The sequence below is a fragment of the Moschus berezovskii genome, chromosome 9 (genome assembly GCF_049115385.1).
Source record: "Moschus berezovskii isolate FMDL1 chromosome 9, NW_MosBer_1.0, whole genome shotgun sequence".
Lineage (NCBI taxonomy): Eukaryota > Metazoa > Chordata > Mammalia > Artiodactyla > Moschidae > Moschus > Moschus berezovskii.
The window spans coordinates 27,743,380-27,762,865 of NC_142468.1; the positions used below are offsets into that span (position 1 = coordinate 27,743,380).

Sequence of the window (19,486 nt, forward strand, 5' to 3'; positions counted from 1 at the left end):
GGTGGTTCAGTGGTAAAGAATCTGCCTGCCAAGGCAGGAGATGCAGGTTCAATCCCTAGGGTGGAAAGATCCCCTGAAGGAGGGTATGACAATCCACTCCAGTATTCTTGCCTGAAAAATGCTATGGACATAGGAGCCTGGTAGGCTACAGTCCATGGGGTTGCAAAGAGTCAAACACGACTTAGGGACTGAGCCTGCAGTGTTGGGATGCTGGAGGGCTTTCCTCATTGTTCCTCCTCCACTCTTAACTTTAGGCAGGCACTGCTATGCTGAGCCAGATAGGGGATTTCTCACCTCAGCCTTCCTCCTCCAGCAGTAGACTTGTTCCTTTTTACTCAGAATGAGAATCTTGATGGAGGCCGAAGGTCATTCTGCTCCAGGATGGCTTGTTTTTTCAAATTTGTACACATCTGTGTATAATCACCTCTCAAAAGCCGTCTTGCTCTTTCTCAGTTTGGATCCCACCAAAAGATAAGCAGCATTCCAGCTGCTACCGTTACAGATTCGTTTTTTCTGTTCTTAAACTTTGTATCAGGGAAATCCTGTAGCACCCTGTTGTGCCAGGCTTCTATCACTAAACAGTTCTGAGGTCTATCCACCTTGTTGCATGTACTGGTGGTTTGTGGCTTTCTGGTTTCTTTGCTGTGTATAATTCTGTTATATTAATATATCAATACCACAGTTTATGAGCTTCCCAGGTGGAGCAGTGGTAAAGGACCTGCCTGCGAATGTAGGAAACATAAGAGATGCAGATTTCCCTGGGTCAGGAAGATCCCCTGGTGGAGGGCATGGCAACGTACTCCAGTATTCTTGCCTGGAGAATCCCATGGACAGAGGAGCCTGGCGGGCTACAGTCCCTAGGGTCACAAAGAGTCGGACACTACTGAAGCAACTTAGCATGCACATAGGCTCCACAGTTTATAAAGACTATTTAAACAATTGTATGATTAATTATCTAATTAATCATCTTGTAATTGTCCTAAATGCTTATAATTATCCTGAAAGTAACATGCTAACGGTCTATTCTCCTTGTCCCTGAGGCCAGAAACCTAAGAGTCATCTTTGACACTTCTCATACTCTTCTTGAAGTCTGATGAGAAAATTCTGTTTATTCCTCTTTCGTAATTACAGCCACAATCCAGCCACTTCTCCCTGTTTTCATATCTCTTGTCCACAGTTGTGCAACAAGGCTTTTCACTGCCTCATTCTTACCCAAAGGTGTGCTCTCCAGGCTGAGCCAGCCAAGGAATCGGTCACAAACGTTTCTCACCTGCTGTCAACCTGCAGTGGCTTGCGTCCTTACCTGAGAGTAAAAGCTGAAGTCCTTACCGTGGCCTGCAGAGCTCTTCTCTGACTCCAGCTACCTCTTCAACCGTAATTCCTGTGCCGCTTTCTTTCCCTGACGCAGCTTTAGCTGCTCCGGCCCACCTGCTGTTTTTCTTTGCCCAGGAGGCTCTTGCCTCACATGGTCCAATACTTTGCTTCCGAATTTTATTCTGATCTTGGCTCAAATGTCACTTCATGAGAGAAGCTTGCCTCTAATGACCAAATCTAAAAAGCTATCCCTGGGACTCCCCTGACAGTCCAGGAGTTAGGACTTCACCTTCTAAGGCAAGGGGTTCAGGTTCCATCCCTGGGCAGGAAGCTAAGATCCCACATGCCATGTGGCCAAAAAAACAAAATGTAAAACAGAAGCAATACTGTAACAAGTTCAATAAAGACTTAAAAAATCATCCACATCAAAAAAAAAAAAAATCTAAAATAAAATAAGTAAAAGGCTCTTCCTGTCTCATGTCTTGACTTACACATTATTTTTTATAATACTTATCACTGTTTCCATTAGGACTTTTCAGATGGCACTAGTGGTAAAGAACCTACCTGCCAATGCAGGAGACATAAGAGACATGGGTTCCATACCTGGGTTGGGAAGATCCCCTGGAGAAGGAAATGGCAACCCACTCCAATATTCTTGCCTGGAAAATCCCATGGACAGGAGAGCCTGGCAGGCTATAGTCCCCAGGGTCTCACAGAGTCGCACGCACGGTTTCCATTATAACCATCTATATATCTGTCTGTCTCCTCACCACCCTCTTTTGAAAGCAGGGACTTTGCCTGTGTTCTTTGCTAAATCCATTGTGTTTTAGGCCTGTCATGTCAGCCATTCAAGAATTATTTCTGAATTACTGAATAAGGATTTAATGATATTGCTTATCAGTTTCTAACTGTAACAGTATTCAAATGACTGGTTCTTTGATGTTAACATCATTCCATTATAAGCCATGATTCTTTTTGTTCTCCCTCCTATCTTCCTTTGTCTTTTCGCAGTTATTAAAGAGAACGTTTAATTAATTTTTAAAATTATGAAAAGAAGTAGTAAACATAAGAGTACCAATTCAAGATGTGATCTCTTCCACATTGCTACTGTCTGTTCCAAGTGATTGCGGAAGTTTGGTTCCTCTCTGGTTCTCCAGCTGGTTGTTCTGGAAAGGCAAAGGCAATTTATTGTTCTTGTTGAAAGAAGCTGGGTGTTCATAGACTTACTATAAAGGATGGATTTGGGGTGGAGGATTTACTTGAGAAGCTGGACACCTCAAGATGTTACTGAGGAAAGTGTCTGGTTTTTAAAAGATACTCTGAATGTTATATCTGGAAGCTGAAGGATAATCTCATAGTGCTTGAGAGAGTGTATGTGTGTCATTCCTCCCTACCCACTACCCCCTTTCCCTTGGTAACAAATTCCTGCACTTTAAAAACTGTGCTCTCCCTAAGAATTTTAGTGTATTTAATGCATGAAGTACCATATGTTGCTGCAACCAGTATCTTGAACATTCATGTGAGTAAGAATAGCATATTCAGTCTCACTAAGCAGCATTAATTTACAAAGACATTAAGTCTCAGTCATTAATGAGTATGATATTTGAAATTACACTGAAATTGTAGCAGATGTCAGTTTAGCATACCTTCCATTAAATATGTAGCACTTCTGCCCAATTTAAAACAAATGGTTCTTTGACAGCCTAGAGGGTTGGATGGGGTGGGAGGTAGGAGGGGGGTTCAAGAGGGAGGGGACTTATGTATATCTATGGCTGATTCATGTTGACATGTGGCAGAAGCCAGTATTGTAAAGCAATTAGCTTTCAATTGAAAATAAATTTTAAAAAATTTAAAAAATAAAACAAGTGGTTTCTTGATAAATTGTTTTAAAGCCAGTTCTCTGTTAGTTTAAAACATACATACAAATTTCTCTATATTTGTTATATAAAAGTTTTCTGAGAAACGTTCAGCTGACATTAAACCAGTTCTTGCTTTTTATCCCAAGATGTTCTCTAGGACATAGTGGTAATGCATATGAGTGGCTGTTCTTTAACGCTCAGTATAGAACTTTTGTAACTACCATTAGATTTTTCCCGTTTGCCATCGACCTTGCCAGTAGCACATGTCATGAGATATCAGCACTTCTTCCAAAGTCTCTGCTAACACCCCTTCCCTTAAAAAATAAGTCTACCCAGGATCGATCTCCTTTAGAATGGACTGGTTGGATCTCCTTGCAGTCCAAGGGACTCTCAAGAGTCTTCTCCAGCACCACAGTTCAAAAGCATCAATTCTTCAGCACTCAGCTTTCTTCACAGTCCAACTCTCACATCCATACATGACCACGGGAAAAACCATAGCCTTGACTAGACGGACCTTTGTTGGCAAAGTAACGTCTCTGCTTTTTAATATGCTATCTAGGTTGGTCATAACTTTCCTTCCAAGGAGTAAGTGTCTTTTAATTTCATGGCTGCAATCAGCATCCGCAGTGATTTTGGAGCCCCCAAAAATAAAGTCTGACACTGTTTCCACTGTTTCCCCATCTATTTCCCATGAAGTGATGGGACCAGATGCCATGAGCTTTGTTTTCAGAATGTTGAGCTTCAAGCCAACCTTTTCACTCTCCTCTTTCACTTTCATCAAGAGGCTTTTTAGTTCCTCTTCACTCTCTGCCATAAGGGTGGTAATGCTAAAGCTGAAACTCCAATACTTTGGCCACCTCATGCGAAGAGTTGACTCACTGGAAAAGACTCTGATGCTGGGAAGGATTGGGGGCAAGAGGAGAAGGGGACGACAGAGAATGAGATGGCTGGATGGCATCACCGACTCGATGAACATGAGTTTGAGTGAACTCTGGGAGTTGGTGATGGACAGGGAGGCCTGGCGTGCTGTGATTCATGGGGTCGCAAAGAGTCGGACACGACTAAACGACTGAACTGAACTGAACTGAACTGATGCTTATTATACAGATAACATAGCCTACGGAGAAGGAAATGGCAACCCAGTCCAATATTCTTGCCTAGGGAATCCTGTGAACCAAGGAGCCTGGTGGGCTGCCGTCTGTGGGGTTGCACAGAGTTGGTCACAACTGAAGCGACTTAGCAGCACCAGTAGCAACATAGCCTACACCTATTTCTAAAAAATATGCTAAGTGCTTATGATAGACACAGTATAGTATAGGAGTTAATTTTATGTATGGGCTCTGGAACAAGAATACTTGAGTTCAGAAGCCAGCTTTTTCAGAACCTCCCTCCCACCTCCCACCCCATCCCACCCTCTAGGTTAGCTGCATGTTAGCTGTGCTTTTCTTATCAGTTTAATGAACATAATAGTACTTATTGGATTATATCATCATTGTTAAAAATTTAAGCAATATAGAAAACGTACTGAAAAGAAGGCAACATATTCCCTCTGTACACAGATACATACAAACACACACACACTCCAGATACTTGACATACATTTTATGAACATTATTCCAAGACCTTTCTTGTATATATACAGGTAAATTGAACAGAAGCATGCATGAATAGAAATTATTTTATATAATATTTATTGGTATATATTTTCTCTGAATAGTATTGCATTTAACTTGGGTTTAATTAACAAAAACATAAAATGAAAGAAATAGCTAGAATTTAGGTGTTTCTTTACTATGAATTCCTTTGCAAATTCCCTTTGAGTTAACCCGAAGAAAAGATGAGTGATACTAAAAAGTTGGAGTCATTATGCTGTGGAGTTTTTTAAACTGCATCTTTCAGGTGGCATCTCCCTTGCTGATAAACTGACGCAGTCAGATGTAGGTTTTTCTGTTCTGCAGTTAGCCTTTCATGTGGTGATCGGCAGAATCAGACTCCTTTCATTTTATGACTCAGCCATTTTTTTTTTGGTCCCACTGAGTCTTCCTTGCAGTGCTCGGGTTTCTCATTGCAGTGGCATCTCTTGTTGCAGAGCACAGACTCTCAGTGTTCGGCTTCAGTAGTTGTGGCACTCAGGCTTAGTTGCTCTGTGGCTTGTGGGATCTTCCTGGACCAGGGATCGAACCTGTGATTCCTGCACGGGTAAGTGAATTCCTATCCACTGCACCACCAGGGAAGCTTGACTCAACCATTCTTTAGGGCCTTGGCATCCTCTGCATCCAGCCAGCAGGTGGGTGAAGAGAAGGTGAAGAAGGCATCACCTTTTGATCACCTGACCCAAATACAACCATTGCTTCACTACTGCTGCTGCTGCTGCTCAGTCACGTCAGTCGTGTCTGACTCTGTGCAACCCCATAGACGGCAGCCCACCAGGCTCCCCCATCCCTGGGATTCTCCAGGCAAGAACACTGGAGTGGGTTGCCATTTCCTTCTCCAATGCATGAAAGTGGAAAGTGAAAGTGAAGTCGCTCAGTCATGTCCAACTCCTAGTGACCCCATGGACTGCAGCCCCAGACTCCTCCATCCATGAGATTTCCCAGGCAAGAGTACTGGAGTGGGGTGCTACCGCCTTCTCCATTGCTTCACTACTACTGGCAAAAAGTCATCATAGGCTAGGGCTGAGGCAATCTTTGCTGGGGGACCTGGACTCTTTTCCCTTCTGGGATCCCATGAGTGTCCTATACCAAATCCCAGGTATATCTATTCCTGTGGGCTGTTTCTCATGTCCCAAACTCAGTGTGGAGACCTTAGAAATATAGTAGGCAGCCCTCCTTCACCCTTCTGTACCCTTCACATAGCCATGATACATTTGTCAAAACCAGAATTAACACTGGTATAATACTATTGACTAAAGTACAGAGTTTATCTGGATTTAACCGGTTTTCCCACTGATATTCTTTTTTTGGTTAAGAATCTAATCAAGAATACCACCAATCTCTCAGACCTTCCTTCTTTTTCATGACTTTGGAAACTTGAAGAGTACTAGCCACATATTTGTAGGTTGTCCCTCAGTTGAGTTTGATGTTTTCTCAAGAATAGGCTGGGGTTATGAATTTTGGGGTAGAGAATCTGCCTGCATGTCAGTGTATGGCAAAACCACTACAGTATTGTGAAGCAATTAGCCTCCAATTAAAATAAATCAATTTTTTAAAAAAGAAGAAGAATCTGCCTGCGGTGCAGGAGCTGCAGGAGACACAGGTTTGACCCCAGGGTTGGGAAGATCTCCTGAAGGAGGTCATGGCAACCTACCCCAGTATTCTTGCCTGGAGAATCCCATGGACAGAGAAAACTGGTGGGCTACAGTCCATAGGGTTGCAAAGAGTCGGACATAACTGAAGTGACTTAGCACTCAGACACATGTGAAGTTTTGAGAAGAATGTCACAGAAGTAAAATCTTTCTCATCACATCACATCAGGGGGCAAGTGACATCAACATAATTTACTGCCAGTGATGTTAACCTTGATTGGTTTTTCAAGGTGTTATCTTCTGGTTTTCTCTAGATAAAGTCTCTTTTTACTCTTTCCTTACTCTGTTCTTTGGAAGCAAGTAATTAAGTCCAGCCTGTACTCCAGGAGAGGAGAGTCATTTATTTTTATCAATATGGATTCATGGCTATTTATTCTTTTTGATCTTATTCTTTAGGTTATAACCCAGTGTTATTTTGTTGCTCAAATTGGTCTAGAGTGACCAGTGGGAGATCATAGCTCTTGTGTCTTTTTTTTTTTTTTAATCACTTCTTTGCTTTTGGGCACTATTTGTTGCTTTAGGTTCATCTTCTAGTTTCCCTGTCTGAGACCTAGATTCAGGCCATTTTTCCAAGGAGATCAAAGGGTATTTTTAATGGGATAGATAATAAGCCTCTCAACTGAACTGAACTGAACTGGTACCTAACTTAAAGAATCTTGGAGAAGTTGACTGAGAACTTGAGTTTCACTTCAGTGAAAGTATATTTTCTTCTAAAACATAATGAAGTCCATTTGCTGTTTAGAAATGTATTTTTCATTATGAAATGAAAAAATCTTAAAAAGCATTCACTCAATTTGATATGTCAGTGGTTTGTTCAGAATTGAGAATTATTGGTTTGATATTTGTGTTCATGAAATTTTGCGTATTGATTCATTTTTTAAAGAATAGTTTTAATATAAAAGTAACAGACTGCTTTATTTTTTTTAAAGCTGTACAATGATAGTTTTAAAAACGTGAATGTGAAATGAAATAAGGAAAATCAAATGAAAATTTATTAGAAAGGAAATCAATATTTGCTTTTTTTTTTTTATACCAAGAATTATGTGTTCCTTCTGTGTTCTGTGATTTCTCATGTCCTTGTATCATCACCGTATATTGTAATTGTTTCCTGGTCTTTCTCCCAAACTTTTGAAGACAGCAAGTGTGTTTCTCATCTGAATCTCCATCATTTAGCATTTTACTTGGCTATAAAAGGCACTCAATATCAAGTATATCCATTTCTATCCACATTTTAAAGATGAAGAAACTGAGGCTTGCAGAGGTTAGGTTAATTTGTACAATGATGACTTTGCTAGTTTATGGTAAACAAAGACTTAGGATGTTTTATTCTTAAACATATTGCTTTTTTATTGTACCACATTGACAGACTATTGACACACTGGGAATAATTCACTGCATTATTTCGAAATTGATAATCTCTGAAAGTATTCATAAGAAACATAATATTTGAGACCTCCTGCGAGAGGAAAGGGGCTTAAGGACAGAAATGTTCTGGAAAGACGTTAGTTTTGGAACTTTTTGAAATTTGAACTATGGGGCTATTTTAAATATTCAAAAATAGATTAAAAATACACAGAAACTTAGCAGATAGAGTTTTATATTAAGTTTTAAAATATTGTATCATTTCAGTGGTTCATTTTTTGTTGTTGTTGATGTCTTTAGAATCAAGAATCCTACCAGTATTACTTGGCATAGATTTTTATAGTCTTCTGACAATTCCTTTTTGTATCCTATTTTTTCCCTTTTATTTTTTTGGGGAAAAAAAAAAACAGGTGAAAAGGTAGGAAAGGGAGAGGATAGAATGTTCTAAAGGGAACAAATGATCAAAATCCCTGTCTTTAAAATGAATGAAATTTGACTTTTTAAAATATGTTTCCTAAATCTTTCTTTTGGAAGCCTTTTACATTAAGTCAGAACTTGGTAATAAAACCCAAGACTTTATCTCTAATTAGTTTGGGTGGTTCTGACTGCATTAACAAAAACTCTACTGCAAATTGACTTAAATAGTCAGGAAATACTGAATCTCATAAACATAAAATAAAAGTTCTTTCCATTGGTTGGATTGGGTGCACTTTAGAATTTGTCTTTCACATGTGAACAGATTTTAGTTGAGAGGGGGATACATGTGTGAATTGGCAAAAATATAGGATTTCTTTACCAGTTACAGGTTAAAAGGAATGGCATTGCTATGATTAGGTTAATCAGAATTCAATTCTGGGCCTATGGTCAACCCCGAAACCGTGTTGATGCCACATGGAGAGGGAAGAGGGGTGGTTGGAGGGTTTCCCTCATACTAGATGGCCTCTCAGTTCAGTTCAGTTCAGTCGCTCAGTCGTGTCCGACTCTGCGACCCCATGAATCACAGCACCCCAGGCCTCCCTGTCCATCACCAAATCCCGGAGTTCACTCAAACTCATGTCCATTGAGTCGGTGATGCCATCCAGCCATCTCATTCTCTGTTGTCCCCTTCTCCTCCTGCCCCCAATCCTTCCCAGCATCAGAGTCTTTTCCAGTGAGTCAACTCGTCGCATGAGGTGGCCAAAGTATTGCAGTTTCAGCTTTAGCATCAGTCCTTCCAATGAACACCCAGGATCGATCTCCTTCAGAATGGACTGGTTGGATCTCCTTGCAGTCCAAGGGACTCTCAAGAGTCTTCTCCAGCACCACAGTTCAAAAGCATCAATTCTTCGACGCTCAGCTTTCTTCACAGTCCAACTCTCACATCCATACATGACCACGGGAAAAACCATAGCCTTGGCTAGACGGACCTTTGTTGGCAAAGTAATGTCTCTGCTTTTTAATATACTATCAAGGTTGGTCATAACTTTCCTTCCAAGGAGTCTTTTAATTTCATGGCTGCAATCAGCATCCGCAGTGATTTTGGAGCCCAAAAAAATAAAGTCTCACACTGTTTCCACTGTTACCCCATCTATTTCCCATGAAGTGATGGCCTCTAGACTTTCCTAATTGCCCTTCAAATAAAATATGATATATAAATGGCCCCTCTGCCCTTAATAATTTTTGAGGAGTGTGATTGTTTGTGGTGGATAACAGGTTGCATAAGGGTTCTTTTACTATTCTCTAGTCCATACAAACTTCGTGATTAAAAAATGGGACCCCAAAAAATAAAAAGTGATGGTTACTTACTATAGCTTTTTTCCATATTGGTGTGTGTTTTTGCAATAATCCTGCTCCCTTTTCTTCTCCTCTGCTTATATGTAAAACTGATGTGTAATTCCTCCTCTCAAAGCCTAATAGGCATATTCTTTAATTAAAGTCAACACTAATATTTTAGTACTTACACAGAAGAAGAATAGCATAGAATTGAAATGAACGCAGGTTCACAGGTTCTGAAGTTACAGTTTTGGTTTCAGATCAAACTCCCCCTGTATTTTCCCCTTACTACCTGTAAGAGCATTGGCAAGTTACTCAGTTTTTCTGAGCTTCAGTTTCTTCTGTAAAATGTTGATAATAATGCCTGTCTCATAGGGTTAAATGATTAAGATTTAAAAAAAAAATACTAGATGTAAGTTTCCAGCACACAGTCTAGCATTTGTTGAACTCCAATTATGATTGTTTTCTTCTCTGCAAGCCTCTATCGTCCTAGCCCACCTTGCTAGTTGTTTTAGTGTTATTGTAGTTACATTATTAATGTGGATTATTTGTTGTTAAAGACCATCCCTGAATGACTTTTCTCATTTAGCTTCTCCCTACATTTAGGACATTAGCTGAATCTCTGCATTTTACCATCATCAGAGTTCCTTGTGGTCAATGGGCAATATTAAGTATCAGCTGTGGGGAATTCCATTTTCTGACCCAAGTCTGATAAATTGTTTCAAAAGAAAACTAGTCCTTTATCCAACATATAGTTTAAATACAACTATTATTCTTTAGTAGGAAAATGTAATAGTATTTGTTGCTTATGTTGTCAAATCTTTCAAGTATGATGAACATTCATACCGGAAAGATAGAAATGCATCTATTTCTAAACATACTGCTCATTTCTGACTTCCTACACAATAATACACGGCCAAAGACTTTTAGTAGAGTGCCTTTTGTAATCAAAAGTTTCTAAATAGGTATAAAATGTGTGTTTTCTTTTAATACTTTTTTTCATCTTGTTTAAAAGGGAAAGAAAGCTACTTCCTCTTCTATTATCGGCTTCCCTTGTGGCTCAGCTGGTAAAGAATACGCCTGCGATGCAGGAGACCTGGGTTTGATCCCTGGGTTGGGAAGATCTCCTGGAGAAGAGAAAGGCTATCAACTCCAGTATTCTGGCCTGTAGAATTCCATGGACTGTATAGTCCATGGGATTGCACAGAGTTGGACACAACTGAGCGACTTTCACTTCCATTATGGAATTATTTAAGCTAGCTAGGCTGTCCTTCAGATTTCATATTCAAATTTGGTCAATTCAAGAATAAGAGGAATGCCTAGTTGCAGTTAGATGTATTTAGAATGTACTTTATATATAGAAATAGCACTTTATTGGGTTTATTTTAATAGGAAGTAAAAGAACATTTTGATTGATAAAGATAACTTAAATCTTACTAAGGCAAAAGCCCCAGAAGAAATACTTAATGTTTAGGGATGTTGTTATCAAGTAAATCAGCTCTCAATTATCTAAGGACTGTTCCTCAGATTAGAGATTAATGAGCATTTTCCATCTGATGTGTTTCAAGATGGCCTAATGAAAACTTTTTAGCCAACATAGCTTGAGTCTACTGAACTTCCTTTATCTGGACTTTTCCTCCTTGTCTCATCTCAGTATTGGGAAAGTACAAAGTGCAGTGTGATTTAAGAGGTAGTGGCAGTAACTGCATTCCCTTCTCTTTTCTGTTCTGTTCTCTTTGGGCTTATCTTCATTCTCTTCTTTTCTCCTCCCTATTCTTTGCTTCAGTGTTCTTTTCTCTTCTTTTCCATTTGTGGGTGTGCCTTAGTATAAGAAGGATGTCCTCAGCTCTCACTAGCCTGTTGAGATCTAAAATGCTAACTTACCTTCTTTAATGTGTCTAACAGAAACAAATAGAGAAAATATTAAAATTATGGTTAATCTTATTTGTTCTCTTTATATACATTTTTGTTAGGTTGAACCATATGAAGTTGTCAATATTGTTTTGATCTCCAGAAATAGATTGAACATTATACTTCAGTTAGTAGCCTGCAGCAAAAGATTTGACAAGGGATTGGATGAGAGCCTGAGTAGGAGAATTGGATATTCCCCAGAGATTCTGGCTTAGGTAACTGAGTAGATGAGAGTGTTGTCATGGTGCCAATACCATCGACCAACATGGAGAACATCGAAAAGCATAATTTGGTTTTATTTTTAAGGAGACTGTTTCATGGAGGGGAAGCATAAATAATCAGTTTAATTTGGAGTTGTAGTGGGATTCAAGGAGAGATGGCTAGTTGACACTTGGAAATATGGACTTGTAAATAGATGAGCTCATTGGCATGTAGGTGGCACTTGAAAACTTGAATTTCAATGAGGTTACTGAGTGAGAAGAAAAGAGAGACTATGGCTTATCTTGAGGAATGGGGAAGAGGATCATGCCAAAAAAAAAATAAAACCTCAGATAAGGGCATACATAGAAGTAAAAAGGTTTATTTATCATTTTACAATGATTCATTAGTATGTAAAATTAAGATTAACTGTGTAACCTTGTAAGTTATATTTCCAATATGGCTCATTTGCATATGCATATTAATGTGTTAAAGCATAAGTCAGAGGTTTTCCTCTTTTCCCAAGGATATTAAAGTAGTATTTTACTATTTGTATCTGTGGATGAATGAATATAAACTCTGTAATATTGAGAGTGTTGTGGGATCTACCTGTCTTCTAATATCTTTCTTTTTTTGAAGCACTGTACTGCATTTAAACAGTGTGTCAGGTGGAACACTAGTGAGATTGTTACCATTACTGCTATCTTAAAATGTTGGTTTGCTGTAGCATTCCATCTGGGGCCCACTCTGCCTGCATCATCGATCCCAGAATCCTTTGGATTAAAGCCTTGCAGGGGACTGTTCCAATGTGGAGCAGACTCTGGGCAGCACTGTTGGGGGAGAAGTACAGCACTGCTATATTGCTTGGGGGTAGCAGTGCACAGCCATAGTCCTGTAACTTACTCTTAACGTAAAAGTCACATTAAACTTTCTTATTGTTTAAAATTCTCATCAATCTGATATTTCATAGACAGAGATCAATATGAAACAGTAGCAAAGAATTGTTTCTTTTGTACTCTTATTAACACTTTGATTATTTCAAGAATGGGTAGTTGTTTTTTATCTGGAATTAAAAAGGATTTTTTCCTTAAAGTGTGTAGGCAGTATACTCTTAAGTGAACACACATTTTAGGACATATTTGAATAGCTTGTAGTAAAAAAAAAAAAAATTTATGTTAAAGAATGTTTCTTTCACAAATATAAAGTCTTTATATTTCCTTTTTGTGCTTTATTTAAAGTACTGCTAAAGAATGCCATTATGTTACTAATTTCCATAAGCAGAGCTCTTCCTGCAAACATACAGACATATGACATATCATTTTAGGTTTATTCTGCTTCTCCTGGAGCTCTTCAGCTCTTTATGCATGAAAGCTGAATCAATTATTCATTCATTTATTCAACAACCATATTGATAACAAAAAAGAAAGAAAGTCAGGTAAAATCAAGTTTTTCAAAAATATTGAGTGAAAAGAGCAAATTGTAGCAAAGATACATATAAATGTGATGCCATTTTTAGAATTTCTTAATCATAGAAGTTGTATCTATCGTTTCATTTCTTTAAATAGAATACTGAGGCAAATATGGCAAAATGTTAACATCTGTTAAATCTAGGTAGTATACATACAGTATTTGAGTATGTTTCCTGTTTTCTACACTTCTTTGTACATTTGAAATAGTTCATAATTAAAGCATTTTTAATTTTTTATTTAACAAAATGGGCAATATGATAGGGAGTGACCGGCCGCTTTAGGTTGGTTGATCAGGGAAGTTCTTTCTGGGGAGGTAACGTATTGAGACCTGAATAACAGGCAGGAGTTACTCACACCAAAAATGTACAGATAGTATTCCAAACAGAGAAGCAGCTACTGCCACAGTCCTGAGACAGAAGCATGACGTGTTCAAGGAGAGAAGGCCATTTAACCTATCTGGTTATAGAACCAACAGTTATGCTGTGAAGGTAAACAGTTACGCTGTTTAGTCTCTGAATACTTAAAGGAAGCTCACTATTTTCAAACTTCGCTTATTCTTATACAGAGTTGTTCCGTGTAGGGACTTACAGACTAATTGTGATAATGACATATCAAAAGCGCACAGAAGCTGGCCTACGCAGTTTCTCAGTGGTCCAGTCAGAGACAGTCTGAGCACCAAGAACTTAAGAAAGTGATCAAAGTTGTTATTATGAGCCTCTATGATGTGATGCAATAAGAAGTCCACAGCATCACATAAATTGTATCCCTGATCAGTTCAGTTCAGTTCAGTTCAGTCGCTCAGTCGTGTCCGACTCTCCGCGACCCCATGAATCACAGCACGCCAGGCCTCCCTGTCCATCACCAACTCCCGGAGTACACTCAAACTCATGTCCACAGAGTCGGTGATGCCATCCAGCCATCTCATTCTCTGTCGTCCCCTTCTCCTCCCGCCCCCAACCTTTCCCAGCATCAGAGTCTTTTCCAGTGAGTCAACTCGCCGCATGAGGTGGCCAAACTATTGCAGTTTCAGCCTCAGCATCAGTCCCTCCAATGAACATCCAGGATTGATCTCCTTTAGAATGGACTGGTTGGATCTCCTTGCAGTATAAGGGACTCTCAAGAGTCTTCTCCAACACCACAGTTCAAAAGCATCCATTCTTTGGCGATCAGCTTTCTTCACAGTCCAACTCTCACATCCATACATGACCACGGGAAAAACCATTGCCTTGACTAGACGGACCTTGGTTGGCAAACTAATATCTCTGCTTTTTAATAAACTATCAAGGTTGGTCATAACTTTCCTTCCAAGGAGTAAGCGTCTTTTAATTTCATGGCTGCAATCAGCATCTGCAGTGATTTTGGAGCCCAAAAAAATAAAGTCTGACACTGTTTCCACTGTTTTTCCATCTATTTCCCATGAAGTGATGGGACCAGATGCCATGATCTTTGTTTTCTGAATGTTGAGCTTCAGGCCAACCTTTTCACTCTCCTCTTTCACTTTCATCAAGAGGCTTTTGAGTTCCTCTTCACTTTCTGCCATAAGGGTAGTGTCATCTGCATATCTGAGGTTATTGATATTTCTCCCACCAATCTTGATTCCAGCTTGTGCTTCTTCCAGCCCAGCGTTCCTCATGATGTACTCTGCATATAAATTAAATAAGCAAGGTGACAATATACAACCTTGACGTACACCTTTTCCTATTTGGAACCAGTCTGTTGTTCCATGTCCAGTTCTAACTGTTGCTTCCTGACCTGCATACAGGTTTCTCAAGAGGCAAGTCAGGTAGTCTTGGATTCCCATCTCTTTCAGAATTTTCCACAGTTTATTGTGATCGACACAGTCAAAGGCTTTGGCATAGTCAATGAAGCAGAAATAGATGTTTTTCTGAAACTCTCTTGCTTTCTCCGTGATCCAGCGGATGTTGGCAATTTGATCTCTGGTGCCTCTGCCTTTTCTAAAACCTGCTTGAACATCTGGGAGTTCACGGTTTACATACTGCTGAAGTCTGGCTTGGAGAATTTTGAGCACGACTTTACTAGCGTGTGAGATGAGTGCAATTGTGCAGAAGTTTGAGCATTCTTTGGCATTGCCTTTCTTTGGGATTGGAATAAAGACTGATCTTTTCCAGTCCTGTGGCCACTGCTGAGTTTTCCATATTTGCTGGCATATTGAGTGCAGCACTTTCACAGCATCATCTTTCAAGACTTGAAACAGCTCAACTGGAATTCCATCACCTCCACTAGCTTTGTTCGTAGTGATGCTTTCTAAGGCCCATTTGACTTCACATTCCAAGATGTCTGGCTCTAGGTCAGTGATCACGTTATTGTGACTATCTTGGTCGTGAAGATCTTTTTTGTACAGTTCTTCTGTGTATTCCTGACACCTCTTAATATCTTCTGCTTCTGTTAGGTCCATACCATTTCTGTCCTTTATCGAGCCCATCTTTGCATGAAATGTTCCCTTGGAATCTCTAATTTTCTTGAAGAGATCTCTTGTTTTTCCTATTCTGTTGTTTTCCTCTATTTCTTTGCATTGATCACTGAGGAAGGCTTTCTTATCTCTCCTTGCTATTCTTTGGAACTCTGCATTCAGATGCTTATATCTTTCCTTTTCTCCTTTGCTTTTCTCCTCTCTTCTTTTCACAGCTATTTGTAAGGCCTCCTCAGACAGCCATTTCGCTCTTTTGCATTTCTTTTCCATGGGGATGGTCTTGGTCCCTGTCTCCTGTACAATGTCACGAACCTCCGTCCAGAGTTCATCAGACACTCTATCAATCAGATCTAGTCCCTTAAATCTATTTCTCACTTCCACTGTATAATCATAAGGGATTTGATTGAGGTCATATCTGAATGGTCTACTTTCTTCAATTTAAGTCTGAATTTGGCAATAAGGAGTTCATGATCTGAGCCACAGTCAGCTCCTGGACTTGTTTTCGCTAACTGTATACAGCTTCTCCATCTTTGGTTGCAAAGAATATAATCAATCTGATTTCGGTGTTGACCATCTGGTGATGTCCATGTGTAGAGTCTTCTCTTGTGTTGTTGGAAGAGGGTGTTTGCTATGACCAGTGCATTCTCTTGACAAAACTCTATTAGCCTTTGCCCTGCTTCATTCAGTGCTCCAAGGCCAAATTTGCCTGTTACTCCAGGTGTTTCTTGACTTCCTACTTTTGCATTCCAGTCCCCTATAATGAAAAGGACATCTGTTTTGGGTGTTAGTTCTAAAAGGTCTTGTAGGTCTCCATAGTACCGGTTAACTTCAGTTTCTTCAGCATTACTGGTTGGGGCATAGGCCTGGATTACTGTAATATTGAATGGTTTGCCTTGGAAACAAACAGAAATCATTCTGTCGTTTTTAAGATTTCCTCCAAGTACTGCATTTCGGACTCTTTTGTTGACCATGATGGCTACTCCATTTCTTGTAAGGGATTCCTGCCCACAGTAGTAGATATAATGGTCATCCGAGTTAAATTCACCCATTCCAGTCCATTTTAATTCACTGATTCCTAGAATGTCGACATTCACTCTTGCCGTTGCCTGTTTGACCACTTCCAATTTGCCTTGATTCATGGACCTAACATTCCAGGTTCCTATGCAATATTGCTCTTTACAGCACCGGACCTTGCTTCTATCACTGGTCACATCCACAACTGGGTATTGGTTTTGCTTTTGCTCCATCCCTTTATTCCTTCTATAGTTATTTCTCCACTGAGCTCCAGTAGCATACTGGGCCTACCGACCTGGGGAATTCCTCATTCAGTATCTTATCATTTTGCCCTTTGTTACTGTTCATGGGGTTCTCAAGGCAAGTATACTGAAGTGGTTTGCCATTCCCTTCTCCAGTGGACCACATTGGGCTGTGGTCCATGTGATCAGATCGGCTAGTTTCCTGTGATTATGATTTCAGTTTGTCTGCCCTCTGATGCCCCCTAGCAATACCTACCATCTTATTTGGGTTTCTCTTACCTTGGTCGTAGAAAATCTCTTCACAGCCGCTCCAGCAAAGTGCAGCCGCTGTACCTTACCTTGGACGAGGGGTATCTCCTCAAGGCCGCCCCTCCTGACCTTGAACACGGAGTAGCTCCTCTCGGCCCTCCTGCGCCCACGTAGCCACTGCCTGTTGGACGTGGGGTAGCTCCTCTCAGCCGCCGGCCCTGGCCTCAGGCGTGGGGTAGCTCCTCACGGCCGCACCTCTTTGCGTGGTTCGTTGCGCCGGGGCCGGCGTCTCTCGCGTCGCGTCTGCGCCGCCGGGGCCGGCGTCTCTCGCGTCGCGTCTGCGCCGCCGGGGCCGGCGTCTCTCGCGTCGCGTCTGCGCCGCCGGGGCCGGCGTCTCTCGCGTCGCGTCTGCGCCGCCGGGGCCGGCGTCTCTCGCGTCGCGTCTGCGCCGCCGGGGCCGGCGTCTCTCGCGTCGCGTCTGCGCCGCCGGGGCCGGCGTCTCTCGCGTCGCGTCTGCGCCGCCGGGGCCGGCGTCTCTCGCGTCGCGTCTGCGCCGCCGGGGCCGGCGTCTCTCGCGTCGCGTCTGCGCCGCCGGGGCCGGCGTCTCTCGCGTCGCGTCTGCGCCGCCGGGGCCGGCGTCTCTCGCGTCGCGTCTGCGCCGCCGGGGCCGGCGTCTCTCGCGTCGCGTCTGCGCCGCCGGGGCCGGCGTCTCTCGCGTCGCGTCTGCGCCGCCGGGGCCGGCGTCTCTCGCGTCGCGTCTGCGCCGCCGGGGCCGGCGTCTCTCGCTTCGTGTTGAACTGGAATCTAATCTCGAAGAGGAGACAATTAGAAAAATCTAGAATATAGGACATTTTAAGAGACAACTGGCTGGACTTTTCAAAAAATTCAGTGTTAAGAAAACAGAAGATTGGGGAGGTTCTCTGTATCAAAGTATTTAGAAGTGAAATGATATTTTGTCTGCAGTTCACTTTCAAATAGCTCATCAAAAATGTGTGTGTCTGTGTTTATAGAGATAGAAGAAAGCAAGTTGGTGATCCTTGGAGGTGAAATCCTGTGTGTATATGTGTGGGTGTTCACTGTACTATTCTTTCAACTTTTGTAAGTTTTAAAATATTCAAAATTTAAAGTTGGAGACGATTCTTATTCTTCTTTTGAACCTCAATCCAGCTTTTAATATTTTTTGCCTATTGGTCTAAATGTGCTGTTTGGAGCCACTCTGATAGATTTGAATTCTCCACCGTGTGGTGTTAGTGTTATTGGTAATGGTAATCCTGGTCATTGTTATGTAACATTTGTTAAATGTGTACCATGATATGCCAGACACATTATTTCAGTTAATCTGTCTAACCACTCTTGAGTTCATATTCATTTCTCCTTGTAAAGATGAAAAGACAGACAGCTAAAAAGCTATCACTACAGCAACAGGAAAAAAAAAAGCATTTCATCTTAAGAATGAAAATGTGAATTTGTGAGGCTGGCAAGAATATTCATTTGGTGAAACCAAGATAGAAAAACTTGTGATAAAGTCACTAGACTTTATGCATAGTTTTCTGGCCTGTAACTTGTTCTATATGCAACCTACCATTGAGAAGCAATCTAGTGTGGTGGTGAAGATCACCGTTCCTGAAGCCAGAATGCCTGGGTTCAAATTCTAACTCCACCATTTGCAAGCTGCTCCTGCCTGAGAAAGCACATCTCCGCAATTCCTACTGGGTACCTCTGTTAGTTTTTTTTATCGCTGCTGTAACAAATTACTGCAAAATTGGTGGCTTGAAATGACATACATATTTTATAGCTCTGGAGGTCAGAAGTTCCAAGTGGGTCTCACTGGGCTAAAATTAAGGATTAGCAGAGCTGTACTTTCTTGTGGAGGCTCTAAAGGAAACTATTTCCTTGCCTCTTCCACTGTCTAGAGGCCACCCAATTATTGGCTTCCCTCGCCCAAACCAGTCATGTATCTCTCTGAACCTTTCTTCCACAGGAATATCTCCCATTGATTCTCATATTCTGCCTGCTTCTACTTTTAAGGGCACTGGTGATTACTTTGGGTCCACCTAGATAATCCTCAATAATCTGTTTTAATGTCAACTGATTAGCAACCTTAATTCCATTTACCTCAATTTGTCTTTGCCATGTAACCTAACATATTCATAGGTTCCTGGGATGAAGGCATGAACATCTTTAAGGGACTATTTTTCTGCCAACACATCTGTGTTAGATTCTATAACTGTATAAGGTAGCTGGGCCAGGAGAAGATGATCCCAAAGTAGAGATCCTGGCTAATGCTGAGGACCATGAGTAGGACCAATAATTAAGTTTGAGCTGAAAGTAATTACTAAGCAATGTATGTACATGTACATACATTTTTATAATCTCTTACT

General features: G+C 40.9%; 1 protein-coding gene across 4 annotated transcripts in view; it reads left to right on the top strand.

Annotated features, from left to right (window-relative positions):
• The window catches only part of WDR89 (WD repeat domain 89), a 57,144-nt gene that overhangs the window by 29,111 nt on the left and 8,547 nt on the right, over nucleotides 1-19,486 (top strand). The window contains exon 3 of one of the 4 annotated variants that reach the window (XR_008687229.2): nucleotides 1,219-2,936. The exons of 2 other annotated variants lie outside the window; for them this stretch is intronic. The gene's annotated coding sequence lies outside the window, so the exon portion shown is untranslated. Of the gene's footprint in view, nucleotides 1-1,218; nucleotides 2,937-5,262; nucleotides 5,373-19,486 lie in introns of those variants that run through there. One more of the 4 variants, XM_088839551.1, reaches the window with a different exon arrangement.